The sequence below is a fragment of the Syngnathoides biaculeatus genome, chromosome 20 (assembly GCF_019802595.1).
Source record: "Syngnathoides biaculeatus isolate LvHL_M chromosome 20, ASM1980259v1, whole genome shotgun sequence".
In the NCBI taxonomy this organism is placed as follows: domain Eukaryota; kingdom Metazoa; phylum Chordata; class Actinopteri; order Syngnathiformes; family Syngnathidae; genus Syngnathoides; species Syngnathoides biaculeatus.
Window position 1 is genome coordinate 10,369,005 of NC_084659.1, and position 24,664 is coordinate 10,393,668.

General features: G+C 44.3%; 1 protein-coding gene across 6 annotated transcripts in view; it reads left to right on the forward strand.

Annotated features, from left to right (window-relative positions):
- The window catches only part of nav3 (neuron navigator 3), a 261,068-nt gene that overhangs the window by 37,200 nt on the left and 199,204 nt on the right, over positions 1–24,664 (forward strand). Inside the window, exon 1 of one of the 6 annotated variants that reach the window (XM_061807757.1) lies at positions 22,649–22,700. The exons of the other annotated variants lie outside the window; for them this stretch is intronic. The gene's annotated coding sequence lies outside the window, so the exon portion shown is untranslated. Of the gene's footprint in view, positions 1–22,648; positions 22,701–24,664 lie in introns of those variants that run through there. 6 annotated transcript variants of the gene reach the window in all.

Genomic DNA, 24,664 nt, shown 5'->3' on the forward strand with positions numbered 1-24,664 from the left:
ACACACACACACACACACACACAACACACACACACACACACACACAACACACACCTTCCTATGGTACGAAAGACCGCCATCTAAAAAAATGCTTAAGCTATCAGCACCGCATAGAAGGAAGTGAACGCGTGCGCTTTTTGAATACAAATACTGAATGTGGATCACTTAGCAGACCACCCAAGGCTATTAGAGGCGTTCCTAAAGGACCCTCTGATCATGCTAAATAGCGCTCGCCGGGATTGTGGGTCAAAGTATTGATGCAACTCCTTGAGCAAAAGTGGGAAATAAAGTAGACTCTGGGATGTACTTAGTGTGTACATAGTTCATACACATGAAATATATATTACATACATGCCTGATTTATGTTACCATCAAGTTCAATTATCGGCTAAAAGCGCATTTGCAACTGGACCCACGGGTGAGGGTAATACCCGAATTGTGTGGGGTTTGTTTTTGTCTCACTTTACTTCAGCAGTGGTCTGTCTGAGCTTTTCTTGTATTTCAAATTTTGGCCTGCAAAACAATAGAAAAACAAAAAATCGACCAAGCTACGCTGGTAACATGACGAACCTCCACGTGACCAAACCCTCCCCTAAAAAGGTTTCTAATTGACCATAATTGCCACAAGATGGAAGCAAAGCACTTTTTTTTCCCCATGACTAAATGAAGCTCCTTCATTCACAACAACATAATGACTTGGCACCAAAACTCATCAATAATTTTATGTCAGACATGGAATATATATTTTGAAACATAAAAGCAGCAAATAGGTGTGTTTTTCAGAGGATAATTTTGGAGGGGTCCCAAAAATAAAATCTACGACGACGGGAGTTTGCCAATTTTGAACCACAAATCCATCGGCGTTCATTTTAGCATGCCTTGTGATACCACTTCCACGCGCTTGACACTCTGCTTTTGTTATGAAGCCAAAAATGGACCACCCCACCTTTGCGTTTATGTTCTTTCCTGGTTTTCCCAAACAGATAAGACCGCGAGTGTGTTGCCAAGATCTCCGAACAAATTTGCCGTGTTGTAAAAACAGACAGCAACATGACAAAATTCCATTTTGCCGCCGACACGAGTGCTCGCTTGTCTCCTCCACACCAATCGTGACCATCTTCTTTCATACAAACACCAACATGCCGCCTTGCAAATTTGTTTTTTGGAGCCAAATCATTTTGATACGCAGTTTTCCGTCAATCCCAGAGCTGAAGCTAAGCGAATAAAGATTCCACGCTGCCGTTGTTAATACATCATCATCATCTGTCATCGACGCAATCAGCCCCGCAGCGCCGTGAACCCGTTGCCTGCCTTGCCTGCCTTTGACGCTCGCTTGTAGGACTTTCCCGGTGACGCCGGCGCCATTGTCTGCTTGTGTGTCCTGCAGCATGCGGGCAATTATCTGGCCCTGTGATTACGGCGCCGGCGGCGACGTAGAAAGCCGCGGATTACGCCGGCACAAAAGGCGGTAAACAGCCGCCGCGCAGACGAAGTTGCACAATGTTACATAATTAGCTAATTGCCTCCTGCATTGCTAATGCGGTCGGGTCTGCTTATTCCAGGGATTTTTTTTTTTTAAGAAGACATTTATAGGCAATGAGCTGATTCGGCACTGAATCAGTGTTAAGTATATTTCCAGTGACAGGAAAATGAATGTGGTAGAACGTGTCAAATGCTTGTAGCATGAAAGGGAAACACAAAGTGGAGGCTCACTTCCAGATAATGGCGTATACGTGCCAAAAAATTGTATTAGATTGTATGTGTATGATTATTTTAATTGCCTAAAAGTATATATTCACAACTTGTAATTGACACATTGAAAAAAAAATGCTTTTTCCCTCCTACATACAGTATTTGCGACAGTATATACGTCTATCCGTTCATCGCGGTCAGCTTGTTTGTATCACGTGCAGGAGCGAGTCCCTTCTCTTCCGTCTCCTCCACGGCTGTCCCAGTTCATTGTTAGCAGCTTGCTTACCGCTCCGCTCTGTGATCTAATTGGACACGAGGCCTCCAGGGTGACTGTGCAGCGAGTGGCACCCAGACAGAAACATGACCCAGAAGCTTTCGGGGGACAGCTCACAGGCATATTTCTATGTGCGCCTTATGAAAGGTTGCGCTGTCTAGACTTGCTGTCTTCTGTCCCCCCACCACCCTTGAATTGGCGTCCATCCTCCCAGCATCACTGCTTTATTATTTTTCAATACATGGAGGAGCCCTACCACCACCCCCTACCCTGGACCCCTCCCCCCGTACCCCCATCCAGGCAGGTGTAGAGTTCAAGAATTACGCTCTCTCATCCTCAGGACGTATGGAAGTGATATTGTTGAGCAATACGAGTGAGACGAGGCCTTGTTGCTTGAGGGGAAAACTGTAGGCGTCAGTATCACAATTAAAGTACAAATCATGGAAACTGCAGAAAAGAAAGCAATTAGGAGGCCAGTTATACACTCTGAAAAAAAATAAAGCCGCTTCCATAATATATACTACACTCCCGGTTCTATTGAGCACGTTTGTACAGCACTGTTTTTTTTTTTTTTTTTTGTGGGGATTTATTACAAATTTCCAACAAATATCCATTGTACTCTTAAGAAAAACTCAACAGCATAACAAGAAGGAAGAATATTATGGTGATATACAGTTGTATTCTTTCATATTTGATAAATATTTGGATTGATATTACGCCTGAAAACCTTTTTGATTTCTAAACGTAAATTAAAACAAATGTAGTTATGTTATTTTATCAGAGGTATTTGGTTTATTATTCATTATAAAACAAACATAGTATTATTTTAGCATCAATACACATTTTATTTTGACATATAATGTATCCTTTTTATTACACTAGCTTTAATGTCTAAATATTTGAATTTGATAGAGCATTTAGCAAGTAAACAGCCTGGGAGTCTTCAATATTTCCAAATGACTGACTTAGCATTCCAACGTTCAAGATGTGCTGATTGTAACTTTATTTTAAGCTTCATTTGATCATTTACGTGGGTCGAAAGGGACAAACCCAGATCCTGCCACGTTTCCAACGGATTCTGTGTCCGCTAGTCACGGGGATCGAACTGCTGTTGGAGCAGCTGCGTGTGCACTGTTGCTGTAGAACCACGTCAGCATCAAATAAACATTCACTCCTCATTTGTTGCTTTAACAACATGGAAAAATTGATTTCCAAACGCGCACACCCCCCCCCCACCTCACCACACCTTTTCCATTGATTGGAATTGTTAAATTATACATTGTTCTGCACCACATTTGGTTTGCGAGGGAAACTGAAGTTTCTCCACAGAGGATGAAAAGGACGATGCAGCTGCTTTCATGTGTAGAAAACACACAGCAGTAGCGATGAGGTCATCCAGCTTGAACAGGCGTGAACGCCGTTTGCCTGGGACTGCAGTGCAACAACTCATCCCGCCACTTGCTCTCCGGCGAGCCCACCGAGCCGAGCGCGCGCTTCGCTCGCATTTAGAATACAATCAGAATTAACTTTTATTCTTTTCAATATCCATTGCACAGAGCGTTATAACGATCCAAGATGGATGCTGGTATGCCCATCTATGGCATTCTGGATCCTGCATTAGCAATGAATTGGCAGGCCATTAATTTTGAAAGAATTGTTCACAATCTGCCAAAACGGCTGCTTATTGTAAAGTTTTCTGGCACCATCTTTTGTTCATAACTCATAATTTACTTTAAACTAGGTCGAGGTATTGCTGTGTTCCCCCCAAAAAACAAGTTGTATGAAAAATAATGAAATCCAGATTAAAACGTAGCATTTTCACCAAAATAAAAATGATCAATCTTGCTCTAAAATGAATTAAAATTGGCTGAAAAGCAAAAAACTCAAAATGAAAAGATTTTTTGTTTTTTTTTTTTTCAATGAAAACTGCAAAACCTTTACCCTTGGTGCCTGGATGTAGGAGATGAGGGCCGTCTCATTATCGCCTCCAGCTTCCTCCTGGGTTTCTTCCAAACAAGGGGAAGAAGTATTTCCTCTGCCACCTCTCTCTGGCTGCATCCTAATCCCCGTTGTGCTTTCTCCAAATTTCTAATTAAATGAAGTTTGGGTCTCTTTGTGGAGGACGATTAATTGTTTTAACTAGAGTGTACCGCGGTTGGATAATTGATAGTAACCACCGCCATCTTCACTTTATCACCTCACTTTTTGTAACTCTCGAAGTTGGCAGCCATCCACTCAGTCTCACTTTTCATCATCTCATCTAAAACTTTTTCCATTTCCTTTTTCTGACTTGTTCCCTCGGGGGCCTCAACACACGCTGATTGTTCCGTGCACGAATACCCAAGCACCTCACAGCAAGCATTGGATCCAGAGAGAACCACGGAATAGACTTTGTTAACCTGAGAGAATTCCTGAAGGATGGTTGAGGCCCCTTTTTTTTTGCCACCCGTGAAGAGTAACAATGAATAAGGTCAGTCAGGTCTAAGGACACCACTGGACTGAAAATACAGTTGATTTACAAGAAATGGAGGTCATGGCTGTGAACTAGAATTGTGGTAACGAACATTGCTAGCGTGAATTGTGAACCTTTGATCACAGTCTAGTCGATTCCCGACATCTCCCATACATCTTGGCGCAAAAGGACTATTTAATCTCTCATATTCTATCTCCATTCAATGCCGAGTGGGACCAGAACACCTCTAATTGGAAGAGTGATTCAACCCCAAGACGTTTGAACGCCTCATTCTACCGCCAATTATTGCGACAAACCTGTGCAGCGGCTAACTAACTCCAGCCTTGAAATTCTTCTTGAGCGTTCTCTCATGAGTGAACCATCTCGGTGCTTTAATGATAACTGACGAGAACACGAATCAACGTTTTTGAGATATCTTACCATTTCCACAGCTTTTAATACTCATGTCTTGGTAATCAGTGTTCTTCATGTTACTCTACCGCTGCCACTGACAGCAGTGCTACCACAACCGACAGGAGCCTCTGGCTCTTGCTTGTGTCGGCTACGTACAATCGGTGTCAGCGAGAAAAATATTGAAACCTTTGGCAGTTTTAATAGCTGATAGATTTGTTTCCCCCTTGCATTCTACTCTTCTCCGCTCCACTGGGATAGCACCAACAAGTTTGCGTTTCCATCTTCTTTCATCAGGTCTGCATTAGATCATGATAGATTTAGCACTTTGATGTGCTTTACTTCTTCTTCTTTTCCTTTCGGCTTGTCCCGATTAGGGGTCGCCACAGCGTTTCATCTTTTTCCATCTAAGCCTATCTCGTGCAATCTCCCAGTCTTCATGTCCTCCCTCACCACATCCGTCAACCTTTCCTTTGGTCTTCCTCTCACTCTTTTGCCTGGCAGCCCAATCCTCAGCATACTCACTCTCTCGCCTCTGGACATGTCCAAACCATGGAAATCTGCTCTCTCTAACCTTGTCTCCAAAAAATCCAACTTTGGCCGTCCCTCTAATGAGCTCATTTCTAATCCTAAGAACCACAACATCTTCATTTCTGCTACCTCAGGTTCTGCTTCCTGTTGTTTTTTCAGTGCCACCGTCTCTAATCCGTACAACATGGCCGGCCGCACCACTGTTTTCTAAACTTTGCCCTTCATCCTAGTGGACACCCTTCTGTCACATGGGACACCAGACACCTTCCTTCCGCCAACTGTCCCACCCCCGTTTCTTGACTTCCTTACCACACTCTCCATTGCTCTGTCGCTCTTGTTGACCCCAAGTATTTGAAGTCATCCACCTTTGGTATCTCTTCTCCCTGGAGCTTCACTCTTCCCCCATGTGCTTTTAATCTTGAAAATTAAGACTAAATTGATCTGGATGGATTTTCATTGTTGAAAGTCGTGAATGCCGCCGAAATAACTGATCGTTTGTCGGCGTACTGAACTGGACCAGTTGGAAGCTTGTCTTTGAACATTAAACGCTTGACATCCTTCATTTTCGACAAAAGAAACATTCCTTCAAAGGCAATACAGAGGAAACATTGCACAAAAAAAAGCTGTGAGCGATCCCACTGTCTTTTCCTTTGGCATCGGATTTAAGTCCAGCATTTGCACAATTTTACCATTTCAATCACTTCATGCAATGATACAACTGAGTTCGGGGTGACTCGGTCAGTTGGAAGTCCAGCGGAGGCGGATTGGCAAGCTGACAGACGAGCAGCAGCAGGCGCGTTATCGATTGGCAAGCTCCAACAATAGGCCGCAATAAAGCGGCGTGTATAAAGTTTTACATCAGATACCACGGCAGCCCTCATCTTTTACAACCCAACCCCAGACATTTATTTGCATTGAACTGAGCAGAATGTAGTGTGTATCCGCCGCCTTGTTTCTAGCATTTTGCAGGTGGCATAAAATACACCAAGAACAACCCCCTCGGGAATACTTGTCCTGCTTTTCCTTTTCCTACGACTTCTTGATTTGCGTTGTTCCTCAGATAGAAGCTGCAGTATTTATGATTCTTTTTTTTTTTTTTAATTATTCTTGTGAAACCCAATCAAGCATGCCATTAATCGCAGTGGTGCAGTGTATGCATGTTTACAAGCCTCACGCGGTCACGGACTGATGAGGACATCTGCATGCAGATCAGTAGCAGCGCATCAGAGTGGCCATTGATCACCAATCGTCTGCCGCGCGTTTACGATGTGATGCCGAGGTGTCAAATGATGTTTGTTTGGGGTACCGAGTGCTATGATTGCCAATTACGGAGACAAAAATGACACGCGGATGCAGCCAGTGGCTCGTGTTGAGTGGCACGAAGCAATTTGGGAGTCATTATGCATCTGTTAGAAACTTTGATTTAATTTTTGTTGTTGTTATTGCCACAGAGGCTCAGCTGGTAAAGCGTTGGCCTCACAGTTCTGACGACCCGGGTTCGATCCCGGCCCCTCCTGTGTGGAGTTTGCATGTTCTCCCTGTGCCTGCGTGGGTTTTCTCGGGGCACTCCGGTTTCCTCCCACATCCCAAAAACATGCAACATTAATTTTATGCTTTAAATTGCCCCTAGGTGTGATTGTGAGTGCGACTGTTGTCTGTCTCTGTGCCCTGCGATTGGCTGGCCACCAGTCCAGGGTGAACCCCGCCTCCTGCCCGTTGACAGCTGGGATAGGCTCCAGCACTCCCTGCGACCCTCGTGAGGATAAGCGGCAAAGAAAATGGATGGATGGCTGGATTGCCACAGAACATTCAATCTTCGGAGGGAAATTAATACTTTTGGTATGTAACCAAACTACATTTTCTTATCAAACAAAGGCACCTCAACTCGAGAATAAAAAGGCGAAATATTGATTTTCTCCTACGATGAGATTAGTTCACTCTACAACAATAAATAATATGCATTGAATCTTGATTGGCTGACCAGAGAAACACAACATTCAAACCTTTCCGATGTGCCTTTTTTTAAACGCTTTGTATCATCTCTGAGGATATGGATTTTTTCCTCCACCTCGACATTCTGATGTATCTTGTGTGTCGGCTTCTATTGCTCGCAAAGATCTGTATTCATGTCACTCGACCGCAATAACCTTGAGTTGAGGGCTGCGCAGTTCCATTAACATCTCCAGATTACCTGCACGGCAACAAGGCCACAGCCAATTTTGAATGAACATGCATAATTGATTTGATCACACGCTCTTCGACTACAGCCCGCTTAAAATAAAAGTGAATCACTTGCTGCATTTTGAGATGTCGTCCTCACACCTTCCTCGAGATGCCGAGGCACAGTAAGCCTGATCCACGTTTGCTTCATTGTCCATCTGTTTTGACTCGGGAAGATCAGTAAGTAGTGAGTGGTCACTTGTGTTGCTCCCCCGTCGAGGGGGACTAACCTCTAACAAAGCAGACCGATCATTTCCCCATTCGGACACCGTTATTGATCGGAGCTTGGATTCAATCAAAATGGATGAGTTAAGAAAACAAAGTGGGAAGGTCAGTGGAAGTGCTTTTGAGAGGACCAGAGACCTTCGGAGACATTTTATTTCAGGGAACTACATGTACAATGAACTAAATCCTCCTTTTGGAGGACCCCTGCATGTTGGCATGTCTTAGTTTCAGGATATTTTATCGTAGCAGAAAGAAGACCCTGCTTGGAGGATTGGATTCAGATTCAGGAACCTTTGGGATGAGGTCTGCAATTCTGTGGTGGGAACTACCTATCACAGCTAACTCTGGGCCAGAGTCAGTGTACACCCTGAACTGGTCACCAGCTAATTGCAGGCACCATTCCCGCTCACATTAAGACCTACAATATGTGCAGTCTTCTGTCAACTTACCATGCATGTTTTTGGGATGCGGGAGGGAACTGTAGTATCCGGAAAAAATGGTGCACAATGACCTTTAACAGTGGTGAGGCCAGCAGATTTCGATGGTTTGGACAAGTCCAGAGGCGAGCGAGTGAATACATTGGTAGAAGGGTGCTTTGGATGGAGCTGCCAGGTTAAAGAACGAAAGGAAGACCAAAGAAAACTTTGATGGATGTTGTGAGGGAGGACATGAAGACTGGGAGATTGCACGAGATGGGCTTAGATGGAAAAAGATGACACGCTGTGGCGACCCCTAATCGGGACAAGCCGAAAGGAAAAGAAGAAGAAGAGAAAGAACGACCTTTATGGGAATGAAAAAGAATTTCAATAGTTTCCTGCACCTTATTTGTCCTTCTCTTTCCTACATTTGGGTAAATGGCACTGAAATGGTGGCAGTATTAGCCAACCATTACCTGGCAACAAACAACGGCTTGATCAATTATGCCATTTTGGTTTGAAGGCGAGCTGTTTTCAATAGTGCCAAATAATGAGAAATGGTCATCACATATGGAATCGCATATGGAAGCTGTGGATCAATAATTGTTAAACCCAGTAATTGATAAAACCATCATTATAATTCCATACGAGTTAACTTGATCGTTCTATCGAATTTATAAAGAGGTAACGGAAGCACTTCTTCCATATAGTCCCCACAAGTCATCACATTTCTGCAGCCCTGCTATTGACGCCGACGTCCATTTAATTGGCTCTTTATCAGCCAATTAGAGCCGACGCCGTTTGTCAGCGAACGCAGTCGTGCGCCACTTGCTGATATGTGCCCTGTTGAAGTAATGGAAGCCACCCAATTGTTCAGTTTTTTGTTGGTGGTCAACTGCATGCGGTCACGGAGAGCCATATAAACGGCAACTTTTTCCCCGCTCGACACAAAAGAGTTGGCAGCCGATGTGCTGCTTTCGCCCTCAGGTCCTCTCCCTTTTTGTCGTCCCACAAACGGCTTGTGACATCGAGTCGGGTTCTCCCCCCCCCCCCTCCCCTCCTTTTGGACGGAATTGGTAGCAGTTCTAAGGCCGTCACCAGGGAACCAATTACTGTTTCCAACGACTGCTTGGTTTTCATTTATATTTTATACAAGGTACGGCATGAAGGAGCTTTCTCCCGCCTTCTGCCGAGGCGAGCGTCAAGAGTGATGCTTATAGAAATGGAATATTTGCGGCGGGTTTCTGGAGGGTGACCTCGCCACGGCCAATGTGTTGGGCGCTCCAGTGGAAACGGGAAACGTTCCGTTTGCAATGCCTGGTTCGCTTGGGTGTGCAACTTGGAAGCAGAAGCCAACGCCACGCTGAGATATGCCCACGTCAGCAAAATGCTAATGGTCCACCCTGAATGCGTGACACCTACGCCATTGGAAAATGAGCATGAACGAGGCAACACGGCAAACAAGCAGGGTTGCAGTCCTCATTACAGGAATGACGTGTTGCTATATTTAATGTCATTTTCTCTCTTTCTGCTGTAATAGATATATATATATTTTATGTGGGTGTAGGAAGGCTTGCTCAGACAATATATTATGTTTTACACTGTACTATTATTCCTGCCAAAGCGCCGTGCACCGAAGCTGTCAAAAACACTGGCAAATCATGACGTGCTGCTAAACATTGATGGGCTCCTGCAGACAAGGCTGTATTTTGTCATAAAATGATATAAGGATGATAATTAGCAGCTAGGTTTAAAGTCTTGTCAAAAATATATATACTGCTAAGCGAAAACTTCTGGAAGAATTCTTACTAAATATATGCAGAACACCACAAAATTCATATATACAGTAATGTTGTTTTATAAGGTGATTTTTAAGGAATTAGCTGGGGTCAGGGTTCAAACCTTGTACCTTTTCTATTTTCACCATTTTTAGTAGTTGTTGTGGCCCGCTGTTAAGCCTTTTGGGCTAAAGAGAATTGCTGTTAGTGAACACCTGGACTCTCTATCTTTAAAAAGCAAAGACCAAGTCCTGACTTTCAACAATCATATCAAATCAATCACAAAAACTGCCCTCGACCATCTGAAGAAGATATTTAGAGTGAAGTCTTGTATGTGTCAAGCAGACCAGGAAAAGCTCATCCATGCATTTATCTCAAGTAGACTTGACTATTGTAATGGTCTTCTGACTGGACTCCCCCCCAAAAAAAGAGTATTAAATAGCTGCAGCTCATTCAGAATCTTAAAGTCCGTGCGCTGGCTTCCAGTCAGCTTTAGAATAGATTTTAAAGTTCTGCTACTGGTCTATAAATCACTAAATGATTTAAATCCTGAATACATGAAAGAAATGCTTACGGAATACAAACCCAGTAGAGCTCTGAGATCGACTGACTCAGGTCAAAGTGTGGAGCACAGAGTCTAAAGCAATTATGGTGAACTCTAGAATATATCCACTTTTAATCATATTACTTGCACTGTATGTGGTTTTAACGGTCTTAAATATTTTATTTGTACTCTTTTGATCCTGTTTCAAATGTTTTATCTCTTTGTTTTCAAATTCATTTACATTGAGTTACCTCGTGTATGAAATGCGCTATACAAATACATTTGCTTTGCTTCTCTGATTGTTGTTGTTGCGAGAGAGCAAACACGATTTGATTTTCCAGGATATTGGAGCGATGATGCGAGCGCCAGCTTGGTTCTTAGTTCATATTGGCGCACTTCGCTTTACAATTGTCAACAGGTTTTACTTCGCTGCTACATACGCCCTACGGCTGTTTTCCGGACACTTCCTCATCTGTGATCTAGATTGCCGACTGGTTTCGCAAGGGATGGGAAGCGGTCAAGGAGGTTGCGGTTCGTGCCCTGAGGAGTTAGCGAGCTTAATGCCTCAAACGTAATGTCCCGCACTTAATGCACGTGACGGCGTGTAATTGCAATGTTAATGTGGAGGATAATCATCTGTTCCGACTCACTCCTGCCGCCTCTTTGCTCAAACACACCGCAAAACAAACGCTTATTACACGCAGGGTTAAGAGGATCCCAAGGATATCATAGCAGTAGGAATCTCGCAGCATTATTACGGTTTGCGGTGTACGTCTCGCAAAGCTCCGAGACCTCCGATTTGCATTTTCTGGACAGCGCCTTCTCCCACTGGCAATGTTCTGAATCCCACGCTGAGCTGTCGCTGGATTTTCGGGAATGCGCCAGCTAATCAAGGCTTTCATGCTAAATTGGATGCATCCATTTTGGGCAAATCGTTCCGTAGTTCAGTCAGTGAAGGGAAATGTTTTTTTTTTTTTTTTTGCCTTATGTACTTGCTCGTCTACCTCTCACTGCGATGTGAAGTGAATCGTCATTATTTGTGGAGGATGGGAAATTAGGGATGAAGCCTTACTGGACATTGTGAAAGTCTGGGAATAACTTATGTTCACTAGTCGGGCTTGGACTATTTAATGGCTTGTTGTATGCCAACGATTGGGTCTAAAAAAAAAAAAAAAAGACATTAAACCGACTGAATCTTTTGTGAGGTGCCGATTTCTGAACACTTCACGGGTGTGGTCACGGAGTGAATCAAACTCATAAGTCGAGGCATCACTGTAGGCGATCCTTGAATAATTGATCGTAAATTTTAAAAGTACAGTACTTTTATTTATTTATTTTTTCTCAGAGACCACCAAAGTCGACAAAGCAGGGCAGGCGACAAGGAACGTTGACAGGCGCGCGTTGCGACTGATCTCACCCCCCCCCCCCCCCGCGCTCGTACTGGGAGCACTGGTAACTCCTTCATCCGCAAGATGAGAGAGAACACGCCACACTGCTCGATTCACAATCACCCCACCTCCCCCCGTTTGCACCCCCTCCTCACCCCCCTTTCCTCCCGAGACCACTTCTGCATGACGGCATGCCACTATTTTTAAACATGCCGTCATCTAGATCAGCCTCGTGCACGCCGACCCCACAACACACACGAGCAGCCCCACCCTAGATTCTGCAAAACAAGGGGCCTCATGTATATAAAAAAAAAAAGAGGGGGAGGGGGCTTATATTGCCAGGTTTGACTAAAGACGGCTGGAGCAGGTTTGTTTTAAGAAGCGCTCCACCTAAAAGCTGTTTGCCTAAACTGCAAAATCTATAATGTGACCCCATTGCAATTTGGAAGTGACAGTCAACGCGCTGCTACGACTGAAGGAACATGTGTGACTTCACTCAGAGCACTGACACACGTGTGAAGGGGGAGTGGGCGTGGGGGGTGTGGAGTATTCTTGGATGAGTTGTCATTGTTGTCAACATCCCACTTTAATATTCAAATGAAGCGGCGACAGAAGATTATTCACCGGTTTCATTCAGAAGAGGGGAGTTGTTTTGCGCTATCTTGGTTTATTTTTCATGGGGTTCATCCATTCATGGGCAGGGTGGCAATTTTTTGTCGTATTAAGATAAAAGTCTCCTAACACAGCCACAATCAAGGAAATAACACTTTTTCATTTAACGCATTAAACAAAGGGCAACAAAGATGTACCCTCTAGCGGACAGCGTCCCAAAACTGGGACGGGTATCTTATCATTTCTGTGAAGTGGTACATACTAGAGATATGTTTTTTACCAATTCCTATTCTAGAACGACACTTAAGCATTCATAATACTGATGGATTAGCATTTTGAAGACAAACTCGGTTGCATACTGACCTTTCTCCCTTTCTTCTCTTGGAAAACGCTCCATGTGTACTTGAGGCAGCCTTGTTGGGTCAGGAAGGAAAGGGAAATAACTCCGTGCTAACTTTGACCGATGAGTTATCCTCTCCTGATACCATATAATGGCTTCAGATTAAAACACTTAAATATTTTGATATCCTGAAGGCTATAATGTGTGAAAATCATGATGTCCCAAAAATGGGACGCTGCCCACGAATGTTCAGTAGGATTTGATTGCAGTAGATGACACACCTTTTTTTTTTTTTTTTTACAATTTTATTCCAATTCAATTCCTTTTTTAGCTTACTTTTATTGTGTGACACGATACCTAGTATTTCCTTAATTTAACAGCATTTTTACTTTTTATTTATTTATTCTAATATTTACTTGTTTTTTAAATATCATTTTTAATATAATTTTAATTACTAATTTAACAACTATATTTTTAACCCCACATCCATATGTGCAGCTTTTAGTGAGTGGACGCTGGTCATGATGCAATTGAAGACTGGTGGGTTGAACTATTGAACTCCGGCGCTGTCCGGACTTGTACCAGGCTCGGTATCACTGACCCCTTACAGCTCATTAAATCACAGCGGTATCACACCGACTAATAAACCTGCCACCTATTCTTTTTTTCTGAAGGCTTTATCCCGTAATTGCCTAAATGGCAATCTTTTAGGAAATATCATATGGGAACGAGTGAAATGTGGGTGAGATCCACGCTAATGCAGGAAGAGCCCGGGGCCTCGTAGCTTATCGTAAAGTGGAATATATTATGTTAAACCAAGATGATGTATTACAGGAAAGGTTTTACGAGGAAATGAAGCAACTTTATTGAACGGCTTCGTCCACACTGTGTAAAAATGCACATTAAGGAATATTTACAATAAAAGGCACATCTATTTTACATGCCTTTATTTCTTTGAAATATTTATTACAATGGGTCAAAATCAAATGAATCAAATATATGACAGTGAAACAATAAAATAAGAAACTGCCTACATCGCTAATATTTATAATGATGAGAAAATTTAAAAAAAATATGCTAAAAAATAGTATATTTAATCAGACTCTTGCAAATTGGTGCCTAATTTCAGCAATGCAATCGTGAAATTCTATTTGACATAATCGTAGGATGTATTTGATATTAAATCTGTCACTTCAGTGTTGATTAGAGGTTGTTATTTTTGTTTCGGCAGCTGTCCATCTTGCAGTATCTCAATTGGCTTCTTCGCTCCGTTGCCTTTTTACACATCACATTCTGAAGACTCCGCAGCGACATTCAATCGGAATCCTCATCTTTCCTCGCGCCCGAGCCCAAATGGTGTCCCCGCCCCGCCTTTGTCACATCGGACCGTGTGTCATTTGGCTCCCAACAACTCTTTTTCCCTCTATTGTTGGTAATAAATGCAATTTGATTCATTTTTTTGTGCTGCTTTTGTGCTCTAAAATCCACAGAGTGAATCGAAAAAGTAATTATACGTAACAGCACATCTCATCTCACCCTGCGCGCGCGTGTTTGCTCATTATGTTTACTGTATGTCCCCCTCAGACCCTCAGTCATGTGTTTGATGTCCGCTCGCGTGGGCTGCTTTTTTTATTTGGATTAGCATAGGGGCAGTAAATTAAGTGGCATGGCCATGCATGGCAATTTAATTAGTCTGCTTTAAAATCAAACGTAAATTCGCTCCGGCACCGGAATTTAATTTACACCAAACAAGCCCTTGAGCTGTTGGTTTTGCATGACAGGCATGCTGACACACATTAGAAGCGGTTCCGTGTCATGTTGCAGCAGATGTGTGTGTGTGTGTGTGTGCGCGCTTTCGCCGAGTATTATGCGCTCCCACAAATGTGTCACATTTGTTGACGGAAGCGTAACATGCTGGATCGTGGCTGCCTTTTTGTTGTTATTGTCAGCAAAGGAATCCGTCAAAAGCCGCTCTGAGTTTGAGCAGCTCACACTGGAAGTAGCTTTGTGTATGGCTTTTCACCCATATGCACTGTTTATTCGTCACGCACGCAATATCCTCAAAATAAGTGTCACATTAGGAGCGACAGTGGCACCGTGATGTACGGGCGACCTGCCTCGTGCTGTGCTGGGGATTGTTTTGGGGCGGCGGGTGGTACGGATTAGTGACATTACAGTTCATTGCAATGCTGAAAGAGAATTTGCGACACCAGTAATTTGAGAAACAAATCTGGGTTGTCTTACTTCATGGTAGAGGTTCCACTGTTTGTATTTTTTGGTACCTTAGTTCGCCAATCACGGGCTTAACGCTACGTGCAAAACATCCAGTTTTTGTCAGCACTGCATTCTCGCAGGTATTGTACATAGAAATTCCTGTTGTCACTCGAATATTGTTGGGACACTGATACATGGCAGCTTTGAGCTGCCCCGCTGTCTCATTTCCCCGGCCGCCGTGATACCTGTCACGGCGGAAAAATCGGCCGGCGGAGTGGAGGGAGGCTGCACAATCTCCACAAGACAAGTGTCATTGTGTTGATGACAGACTGCTGTCAAAGGGCCTCGGGACTAAAGTGAAAGGGTTCCATTTATGTCAGTCAATACGATGCAATTTGGCAAGAAATCTCTGTCGTGTTGGCGAAATATTCTTCCGGTAAATTAACAACAGGCGGCACGGTGGGTCAGCTGATAGTTAGATAGTTGGCCTCACAGTTCTGAGCGCCCGGGTTCGATCCTGGCCACGCCTGTGTGGAGTTTGCATGCACTCATTCCAGAAAGACTGTTATCTCCCATTTGTGGCGTTTTACATTGACTCTCATCCAAAAAAAAAGGGCTATCATGGCAACGTCTACCCTCCTCCTCCACGAGGTATTTAAGCAGCATCTTAAATTATTCATCACATGGGTAATTTTCTTTATGTTGCTTATATTAGCTTGCATTTGCTGTCGTCGTTTCCGTGGTGACTGCGCCTATGATTAAAAAAAAAAAAACGTTCCCATGTTCCCATCCAGGCATCCATTTTTTCCAAATTTCTCAGCTGTAGGTTTTTGGAAACATGACATCATTTGGTTCAAGATACTTGTGTGGTTTTTAATATTAAAAAATTTTTTTTTGGGTCTCATTATGCTGTGTAACTTTCGCGCGCAACCGAGTCCAGCTCTCATCACTACCTAACTGCAAAAAAACGACGTCTTTAACGCCGAGACAGTTTCTCATTTCTCTCTTCATTAACTAAAGGGAGGGCATAATCCAGCTCATAATTGAATGTCTTTACTAATGTTCGACACTGGTATGGAACACACACACTCGCCAAGAAACAAAAAATTAAATAAATTATTAAAATCAGGATTTCCACTGCTGTGTTGCGCGTTTTCTACCAAGGGAGGCAATTTAGCTCATGCATATGTATTTATTCATATGGATTCTATCCAGTTTCTCTCCTTTATGCATAATTGTGGCACTCTGATCTTTGGAGTGGGAAGTGGGGGGCGGGGTGCGATAGAGGCCTCTCTGGGAACAGGTCCTCTTGTTGCATATACGGCAATCAACCATTTATTATGTGCTAGTGGCCTTAACGGCCTCTAAACACCGGCCCATCCCCCATGAATCTCATAACCTCACATCTCCCTTTGATGCGATTGTTGCAAAAGAATGCTCTAAATTATTCCTTTAGCCCGCTGGACGGTGCCACTTAATCATTTCTTTGGCCTCTTCCGCATTACTCATGAATCTCAGTCCATGGCGGAAGCGCAGAGTGGTTGCGATGCTGTCAACGGAGGCAGGAAGATTGATGGCTAAAAGGAGAATAGGACAAGTTAAAATACATGGATGATTCCGTTTAAAAAAAAAAAAAAAAAAAAAGAGCTTCCACTACGTTGTACGCACTGGTATAGAAGTATTGACGAATAATTTACCGTTTATATCATTTTAGCGAATATAATTTCATTTTACTGCCCTTACGTTTTCCCCTGGAAGTAAGCTAAATACGACACAGAAGATTAACATCACTTCTTTTTTTCGGCAATGATTTTAAAAAGATCCTGGCGTTCCCTTCGTTCTCAATATTGATTGAATTTAAAAAGCTTTAAATTTGCAGCGACGGCGAGCAAATTCGCATCTGGAGTCCATTTGGTCAGCCCCGTATTCGCTCCAATCGAGTTAAGCGCTCCGCAAACGTCGCGATCGCGCCACCCTGCCGCGGACATGCTGTCTACTTTAATTGCGACCGATGTACTGTGAGGGAACATCTGTAAGGCCACCGCCGGTGGAGGAATGCAGATGGTGGACTTAATTAGTCTGCGGTTAATCGCAGACGCACGCTACGTAGTCCATCCTTTTGTCTTTTCCAAAGTCATTGCCCTCTCTTGACCGTAGAGCCAAATTTCCAAGAAGCGCCATTCTCAATCGGTTTAGTGGAGAGAAACCATTTGCAAAAAAAAAAAAAAGACAGTCACCAAAAACCATGATCATCATCACAATTTAATCAGTTGGTACATTCCAATCAAAGCTGTGCACCAAATTTCATCGCAGATGGTAAAAAGTTTGTTTACACGGCCACGTGTCCGTTAAAAATGGACTTCTGCATTCATCACTGTGTCCCAAATCAGGGAAAATGGTTGAAATCTTGAAAGCGTGAATTTGTGCTTCCTGCAACTGAGGGCAGGGCCTTGAAAAAGCCAGAACTGAGCGGAACATTTGTCGGTCTTCCAAGGTTAATGGAGGAATCTGGAAACGGCGAAGGCGCATGAATGGTAATACATCGAAATCAGAGGGTACCTTGACACAGATGCGGGAGTTCCACCTGCAAAAACAAATACCTGTAAGCATATTTATTAGTGCACACGGGCAAATAACATATTTTGAAAAGGTATTGTTGTTCATTTAAACTGCTGATATACAAGAAGTCCTCGGTCTACGACTGAGATCCGTTCCCACGTTAGCGACTTAACTCGAATTTCGTCTTAAGTCGGATTCCACCATGAAAGTCAGAATTTACATTAAAACACTTTGTTATAAAAAAACAAATACATTGAAATAAACAAGATGATGTACTTTATATTACATTACATTACTGCTGAAAAGGTGGATGGAGTAGAAGAAGAAGAAGAAGGGGAGGCTGTGCTAAGGTATTGCGAAGGAACCTGGTCCTCAATCCTCTCCATCTCGACAAGTATCAAAGAACCTTGTTTTGTGATCACTCGATCCGACAAAGGAACGGAACCCTTCACATGCGCTAAAATACGGGCTTTGTCCTTAGTAATTGTAACCACGGTCGACCGACTGAAGCCTCGGTGGGGTCGGTGTCTCTCCATTCTCAGATCTTTTTATGATCTTGAGCTTCGTTTCCACGGTAATGGATTTTCTTTTGGCTGCAGAAGCGTTTCTAAAAGACACAGCTTTCTTCTTTGGGGCGATAATGTCTAAAAAGGAGGGCAAAAAATGCGACGGTACTCCCGGCGCACAAACCCGGACAAGCATTAGCCAGACAAAATGGCGGACGGGATTGGGCGTTGTAAAGCCAAAACGTCTTAGATCGAGTCTTAACCCGAGGACGCCCCGTTGTGTAGTCATTGAATTCCTGTCTACTAAGTGGGTTTTAGAACCTGGTAGAAACAAGGCTTAAAAAATACCAACAACATCTTCTTCATGATTGGCTGGTTAGTCCTTTTTAATTTTTTTCAAAATTCCACCAAGGGTATTTGCTGACCCATTTTCTTCGCAACACTCCAAATGTCGAGCTCAGATATACAAGACTCCTCCCGTTGAAAGGTTCACATTGTCGCTTCCTGACGAGCACCCCTTAAGTGAATTAGTAACCCGCTAACCCGACCCCAGCGCCGTTGATGCCGAGAGGGGGGGGGGGTGAAATCCATCGTCCTCAAGACGCTAATTCCGTCAAATGCCCATGAACCCTGACCCGAGCGTATGCTCAGCCGTGTCACTAAGATGGATTGGTGGCAAATGAGATGTAACCACACAATGGCGCGCTGAAGAGAGCGTTGGGCGATGATGCGAGGTCGTCAATCACCGACCCCCAAACCCCCCCCCCCCCCGCTTCCTTCGCCTGCCGCTCGTGACTGTCCATTATCGGGGTGGCTGGCCTTCATCACGTGAGCTGTCTGTACATGATCCGGTTATTAATACGCAGGCTCATCAGGGCCTTCTTTGTGTCCGTCCATATTGTCCTCTGGCACCCGCTACACAGACGGCACAGAACACCAGCGTGGGAATGGACGTCCCGGTCCGCAATTTGGAGCCGTCCTCGACGCACAAGTGAAGAAATCAAGAGCGCGCGCTGTCCAGTTCGGGTGCACGTTTAAGGGTGTGAAGAGATCCTCCCTGGATGTGGAACAGCTGGGGCCGGGGCGACGCATGCTAATGGTGTTTAATTAACACCAGAGGTTAGTCACGTCCCGGTCGTGTTGCTGTTCCAGGAACGATGAATGGATAACTGCTGCGGGTGATGACTTCCTCTGCGGCCTGCGCTCTAATGGGGACGACTCCCAAGAGGCCGCTCTGGATTGCCGTTACGGTGATGCCAAACAAAGACCTTTGCGTTGACGTCTGTTGTTGTTGTTGTTGTTGTTGTTGGGTGTCTGATGTTGGGCGTGTAAACGCACTTGTTTATGTGAGATTGATGAGGCGCTGCCTGTTTGACTCGTGTTGATTAGGAGTGATTTTAATGAAATTAGTAAATTGGCGGCATGGTGGATCAGCTGGTAAAGCGTCGGCCTTACAAATCTGAGCACCCGGGTTTAATCCCGGACCCAACTGTGTGGCGTTTGCATGTTCTCTCTGTGCCTGCGTGGATTTCCTCCGGGCGCTCCGGTTTCCTCCCACATCCCAAAAATATGCAACATTAATTAGACACTCTAAATTGCCCCAATGTGTGATTGTGAGTGCGGCTGTTTGTCTCCATGTGCCCTGCGATTGGTGGCAACCAGTTCAGGGTGTACCCCGCCTCCTTCCCGTTGATAGCTGGGATAGGCACTCCCTTGTGAGGATAGGCAGCAAAGAAAATGGATGGATGGATTAGTAAATTGTCACTGGCCCATTTGACCAGTGGCTCATTTGTATGAGATTTGACTGCCCCCCTCAAAACAGGGAAACAAAAAACAGGGTGTATAAAAAGAGCGGAAATTCTTGATCCTTGCTGTATTTTGACAAAAACCCATCACAGATATATTGTTAAACTTGTGAAAAAAGTGTTGGATACATTTAACTTTTGGATACCACAGATCCCACAGTGAGAATATTGCTGAGGCATGTCTCGATCCATCCATTTTCTATGCCACTTATCCTCATAAGGGTCACGGGGCATGCTGGAGCCTATCCCAGCTGTCAACGCGCAGGAGGCGGGGTACATCATGAACTGGTCACCAGCCAATCGCAGGGCACATGGAGACAGACAACAGTCGTACACACAATCACACCTAGGGGCAATTTAGAGTGTCCAGTTAATGTCGCATGTTTTTGGCATGTGGGAGGAAACCGGAGTGCCCACCCGGAGAAAACCCATGCACCCACCGTGCTGCCGAAGCATGTCTCAAGTAGTCTTAATATTATCTTTACACAGAAGCTCTTCCTGCGTCACGGTCGCCTTATCGGTGACTGGCATTTCTGCAGTTTAAATATTTGATCACAATCTATTCCATGCGCGTCATTGTTAATACTTCCCATATTAAAATTGGAAGGCAATGTGACGCGGCGGCCCCAAGATGAACTCCCCGGGGACCTGATGCTCTTAAATGTTGACTGTTCTGAAGCTCCCTGGAGCTTTATGATATCACATGTTGAACAAGGCTAAAACAGCAGTGGAATATTGATTCATACGTGGCAGATGTTATTAGCAGCTAAGTACTCGAGAGGATGTCAATATGTCGTGACAGTACACCCATGATGGGGGTTAATGGTCACATTCCCGCTGGTGTAAAATTAAACTAAACCTTAACAAGCATTACAAGTACTCCAAATATTTTTAACTGTGCAGCGGGATTTTTGGCATTTCTCTTGGGTGGGAAACTCGGGCTTTTACGCACGCCTCAGTTCAGGTTATAAGCAGGTGGCATCTCTCCCCACGTCCTCATTCACGGTCGCGATGCCGGTGAGCAGGAGGGATGAGGAACTGGTGGCAATAATGGAAGAAAAGGTCACTCGCAGCTTGTTAATTGGGTTTGGCTCGTTTCTACGTCAGCAAACGTTGCCCGTCAGGGATGATATCGCTGATGAAAGCTGTCTGCTGGCATCCCCCCGTTATTGTCTTTCTGCATCGGGTAAACCTTTCCCATATTATTGCGCTGGGAATTTGATAGTCCGGTGAGCCGCAGGAGGAAGTGATGTTTACAATTTTAAGGGCGGTATACGTTTCCCAAGTTAGCGATAAATGATTTGAATATTTGCCGAAAACGTAGCGATACGTGGCGATGCGTTTACGCGGCGGCGGCACACAAACGACCAGCACGATGGGAGATTCCAGTCATTAGTTTGATTTTTGGACTGAGGCTGTACTGTATGTTTCTCTGAAATTAATGATAAAAAAAAGCAATAAAATTGGTGATAGGTATAATTTATATTTTCCAGGTTGCAAAATAGTGACGCATCAGTGGCCTTGCTTTTTTAGTGCATGCTTTTAAAAAAAAAAAAAAAATTATGAGTGATGTAGTATGACTTCAAAATATTAAATTGATTTGGCCTCACAGTTCTGAGGTCCCGGGTTCAATCCCGGACCCTGCCTGTGTGGAGTTTGCATGTTCTCCAGGTGCCTGCGTGGGTTTTCTCCGGTTTCCTGCCACAGCCCAAAAACATGCAACGTTAATCGGACTCTCTAAATTGCCCCTAGGTGTGATTGTGAGTGCGGCTGTTTGTCTCGATGGGCCCTGCGATTGGCTGGCGACCAGTTCAGGGCGGGGCACACCTGCTGCCCGTTGACAGCTGGGATAGGCTCCAGCACTCCCCGCGACCCTCGTGAGGATAAGCGGCAAAGAAAATGCATGGATAGATGATAGGAATGATTTTCCAGGTTTCAAAATGTGACGCGTTTGTAACCTTGCTTCTCTAGTGCATGCTTTTTTTAACAAGTGATGTCGTATGACTTTTGAAATATTAAATTTTGTGATCAGAATTTAGTGTACATTTTGGTAAAATAACTTGTATTATCTATTTTGTTAATTCATAGTTGTCATAAATATGTAATAGTATTGTTATCAATTGTTATATTGCCATTGTTGATGTTAAAACAATCAATGTTTACTGATCAAACAATATCTGAAATTAGCCTCTTTTTGGGTGTTGGTGATTTATTTTAGATTTCTATTATATAATTTATTTTGTTTGTAGTTATTTCATCACCCTGGTGGTTCTTATGTTGGGAAATTGTGTCATAGCTTTCAAAATAAAAACATATTTGTTGTCAAGAGTGAATAATATGATGGTAATGGCACATTTTATTCATCAGTATTGTTTCCCAGACCGTACATATTTTCGTTTTGTGAATTTGTGTGTTTGATGTTACTTTAAACTGCCAATTTAAACAATTCTCCCTTCTTCTCCATTTGATTTTTTTTTTTTTTTTCCCCCCTTACTTGGCTGCACCACACACTGCAGAGAACTACTGAAGCTGCTGGTTTCCTCCTCATCACGGTGGTTCTACCGGCGCCTCGGTGCTCTTTGTTCCACTTCAGCGGGGTGTGTGCTCAGGATGCGCCAGGAGAGCGTTTTGAGGACGGGCGGGGATCTCTCCGTTTGCCGTGCGTCAGCCGCCGCGTTTGATGTCGTTGAGTGGGAAGCCTGGGTGGCGTGTGCGTTTCAAATGAAGATGAGGGTGAGGATTGTGACAAGTGTGTGGGAGTATGCTTTGGTGAGACACCGTCATGTTGTTCGTATAGGTGTGTTGTGCTTGAACCCCCCCCTTCCTCCACGACCCCCCCGGGGACTACCATGTTCATTATTCTTCCTTAAAAGAACCATTAAAATTTCATCAGTGCAATGCAATCTTGTAGCAGGGTGGGGGGCAGGGGGTGTGTGTGAAAAAGAGAGAGAAGTGTTGGAGGGAGGGAGGATGCTGCATCCTCCCGTCATTCACCGCCGCTCCTCCTCTTTTCCTCAACATCCATTCCTTTCGTTGCCGATGCGCAGATTACGACCGGTCTCATCATGTGAGGCGCCGGCAATCCCCCCCCTCCCCACCCACCCCGACTCTGACTACCCTCCCTCCGCACCTCTCTCGAGCGGTCCCACCTCTTTCTACTACTACTACTACAACGTCACTACTACTCCCACTCCCTCGCACAGGCAGCGGCGCACGTTTCCTTGGGCAACAGGATGCAAGCATTTAGCATCTGGACCAGAGAGGCTAACAAGGTGCGCTTCTTCTCCCTCCAGGGTTTGGATATGTGATGTCCAAAGGGGTTGGGATGCGTCTGGGAATTTTGATTTTTTTTTTTTTTTTTTTTTTTAAACAGACTGAAAATGTAATGGTAAGTTATCATCTCATCGCGTATAATGCCCAATTTGCTGATTTGCATGAAAAGATGCTTATCTCGCCCCTTGGCTGTTATATCGACTGGCCGGTTGCTCATTAGTGCTGCACTTTTCCCACATTGATTGAGACTGTGGTTATTTTCGAGGCTGCCATTGATGAATTCCACCCTAACTATGATCATAAGCATCTTTACATCCCCACCGTGGTCTCTCAGGTAGCTCTAATCGTGCTAATTGTCTCCTAATTGGGCTTCGCCTCAGCCGTGGAGGCTCATTTTGCTTTCTGAGCCGCTCAAAGGCGCGGATGAAAGAATTAGCGGGGTGACGGCTCAGTGCGAAAGTAGGGTGGAGTGCGGGTCTGGAATAAAGAGAGTCGAGGAGTCTTTGAATGTGTGCGCACGTTATCCACGGGGGCCATCTGCGGACTTCCCGTGTGATGGATGGAGACCGAGCCGGGGCGTGTGATGGAGGAAGAAAAGGATGAGGAGGAGAGGCAGTCGGGTGGGCGATGGTTTTACAAGGAGAAGGGGAAACTATATTCCCTCGTGTGTGTGTTTTGTGTGTGTGCGCGCGGAGCCGTACATCACAGAGAGGCTAATGGAATACGGCGGACTTGAAGGGTCCTCGGCTCCCTCCTACATCTCAACAACTCCCTGCGCCCTTCCAAACGCATTCTGGGTCGAGGTACGAGTGTGTTCATAATCTTATTCATTCAACCGGATGAGGAGCAGTGTAGCCGAGAAGTTCCACTGCGGAATATGCATTTCAATTTTTTTTTTGTTTTTTGCACTGGGAAAAGTTGAAGGAGTTTGTTGGGGGAAATTCAGCGCCACCACTGTACGGCTTGACCACGGTGATGCTGTATTCAGTCATTCTCAAAGTGTGATTTGCTGAACATTAATGGCACGCAAACACACACAAAAAAATCACAACCCAAGTACAGTTCAGTTGTATTTGTTTTTGTACTAATAATTAATAAAATTTGTAATGTAACCCCTCCTACATCTCAACAACTCCCTGCGCCCTTCCAAACGCATTCTGGGTCGAGGTACGAGTGTGTTCATAATCTTATTCATTCAACCGGATGAGGAGCAGTGTAGCCGAGAAGTTCCACTGCGGAATATGCATTTCAATTTTTTTTTTTTTGCACTGGGAAAAGTTCAAGGAGTTTGTTGGGGGAAATTCAGCGCCACCACTGTACGGCTTGACCACGGTGATGCTGTATTCAGTCATTCTCAAAGTGTGATTTGCTGAACATTAATGGCACGCAAACACACACAAAAAAATCACAACCCAAGTACAGTT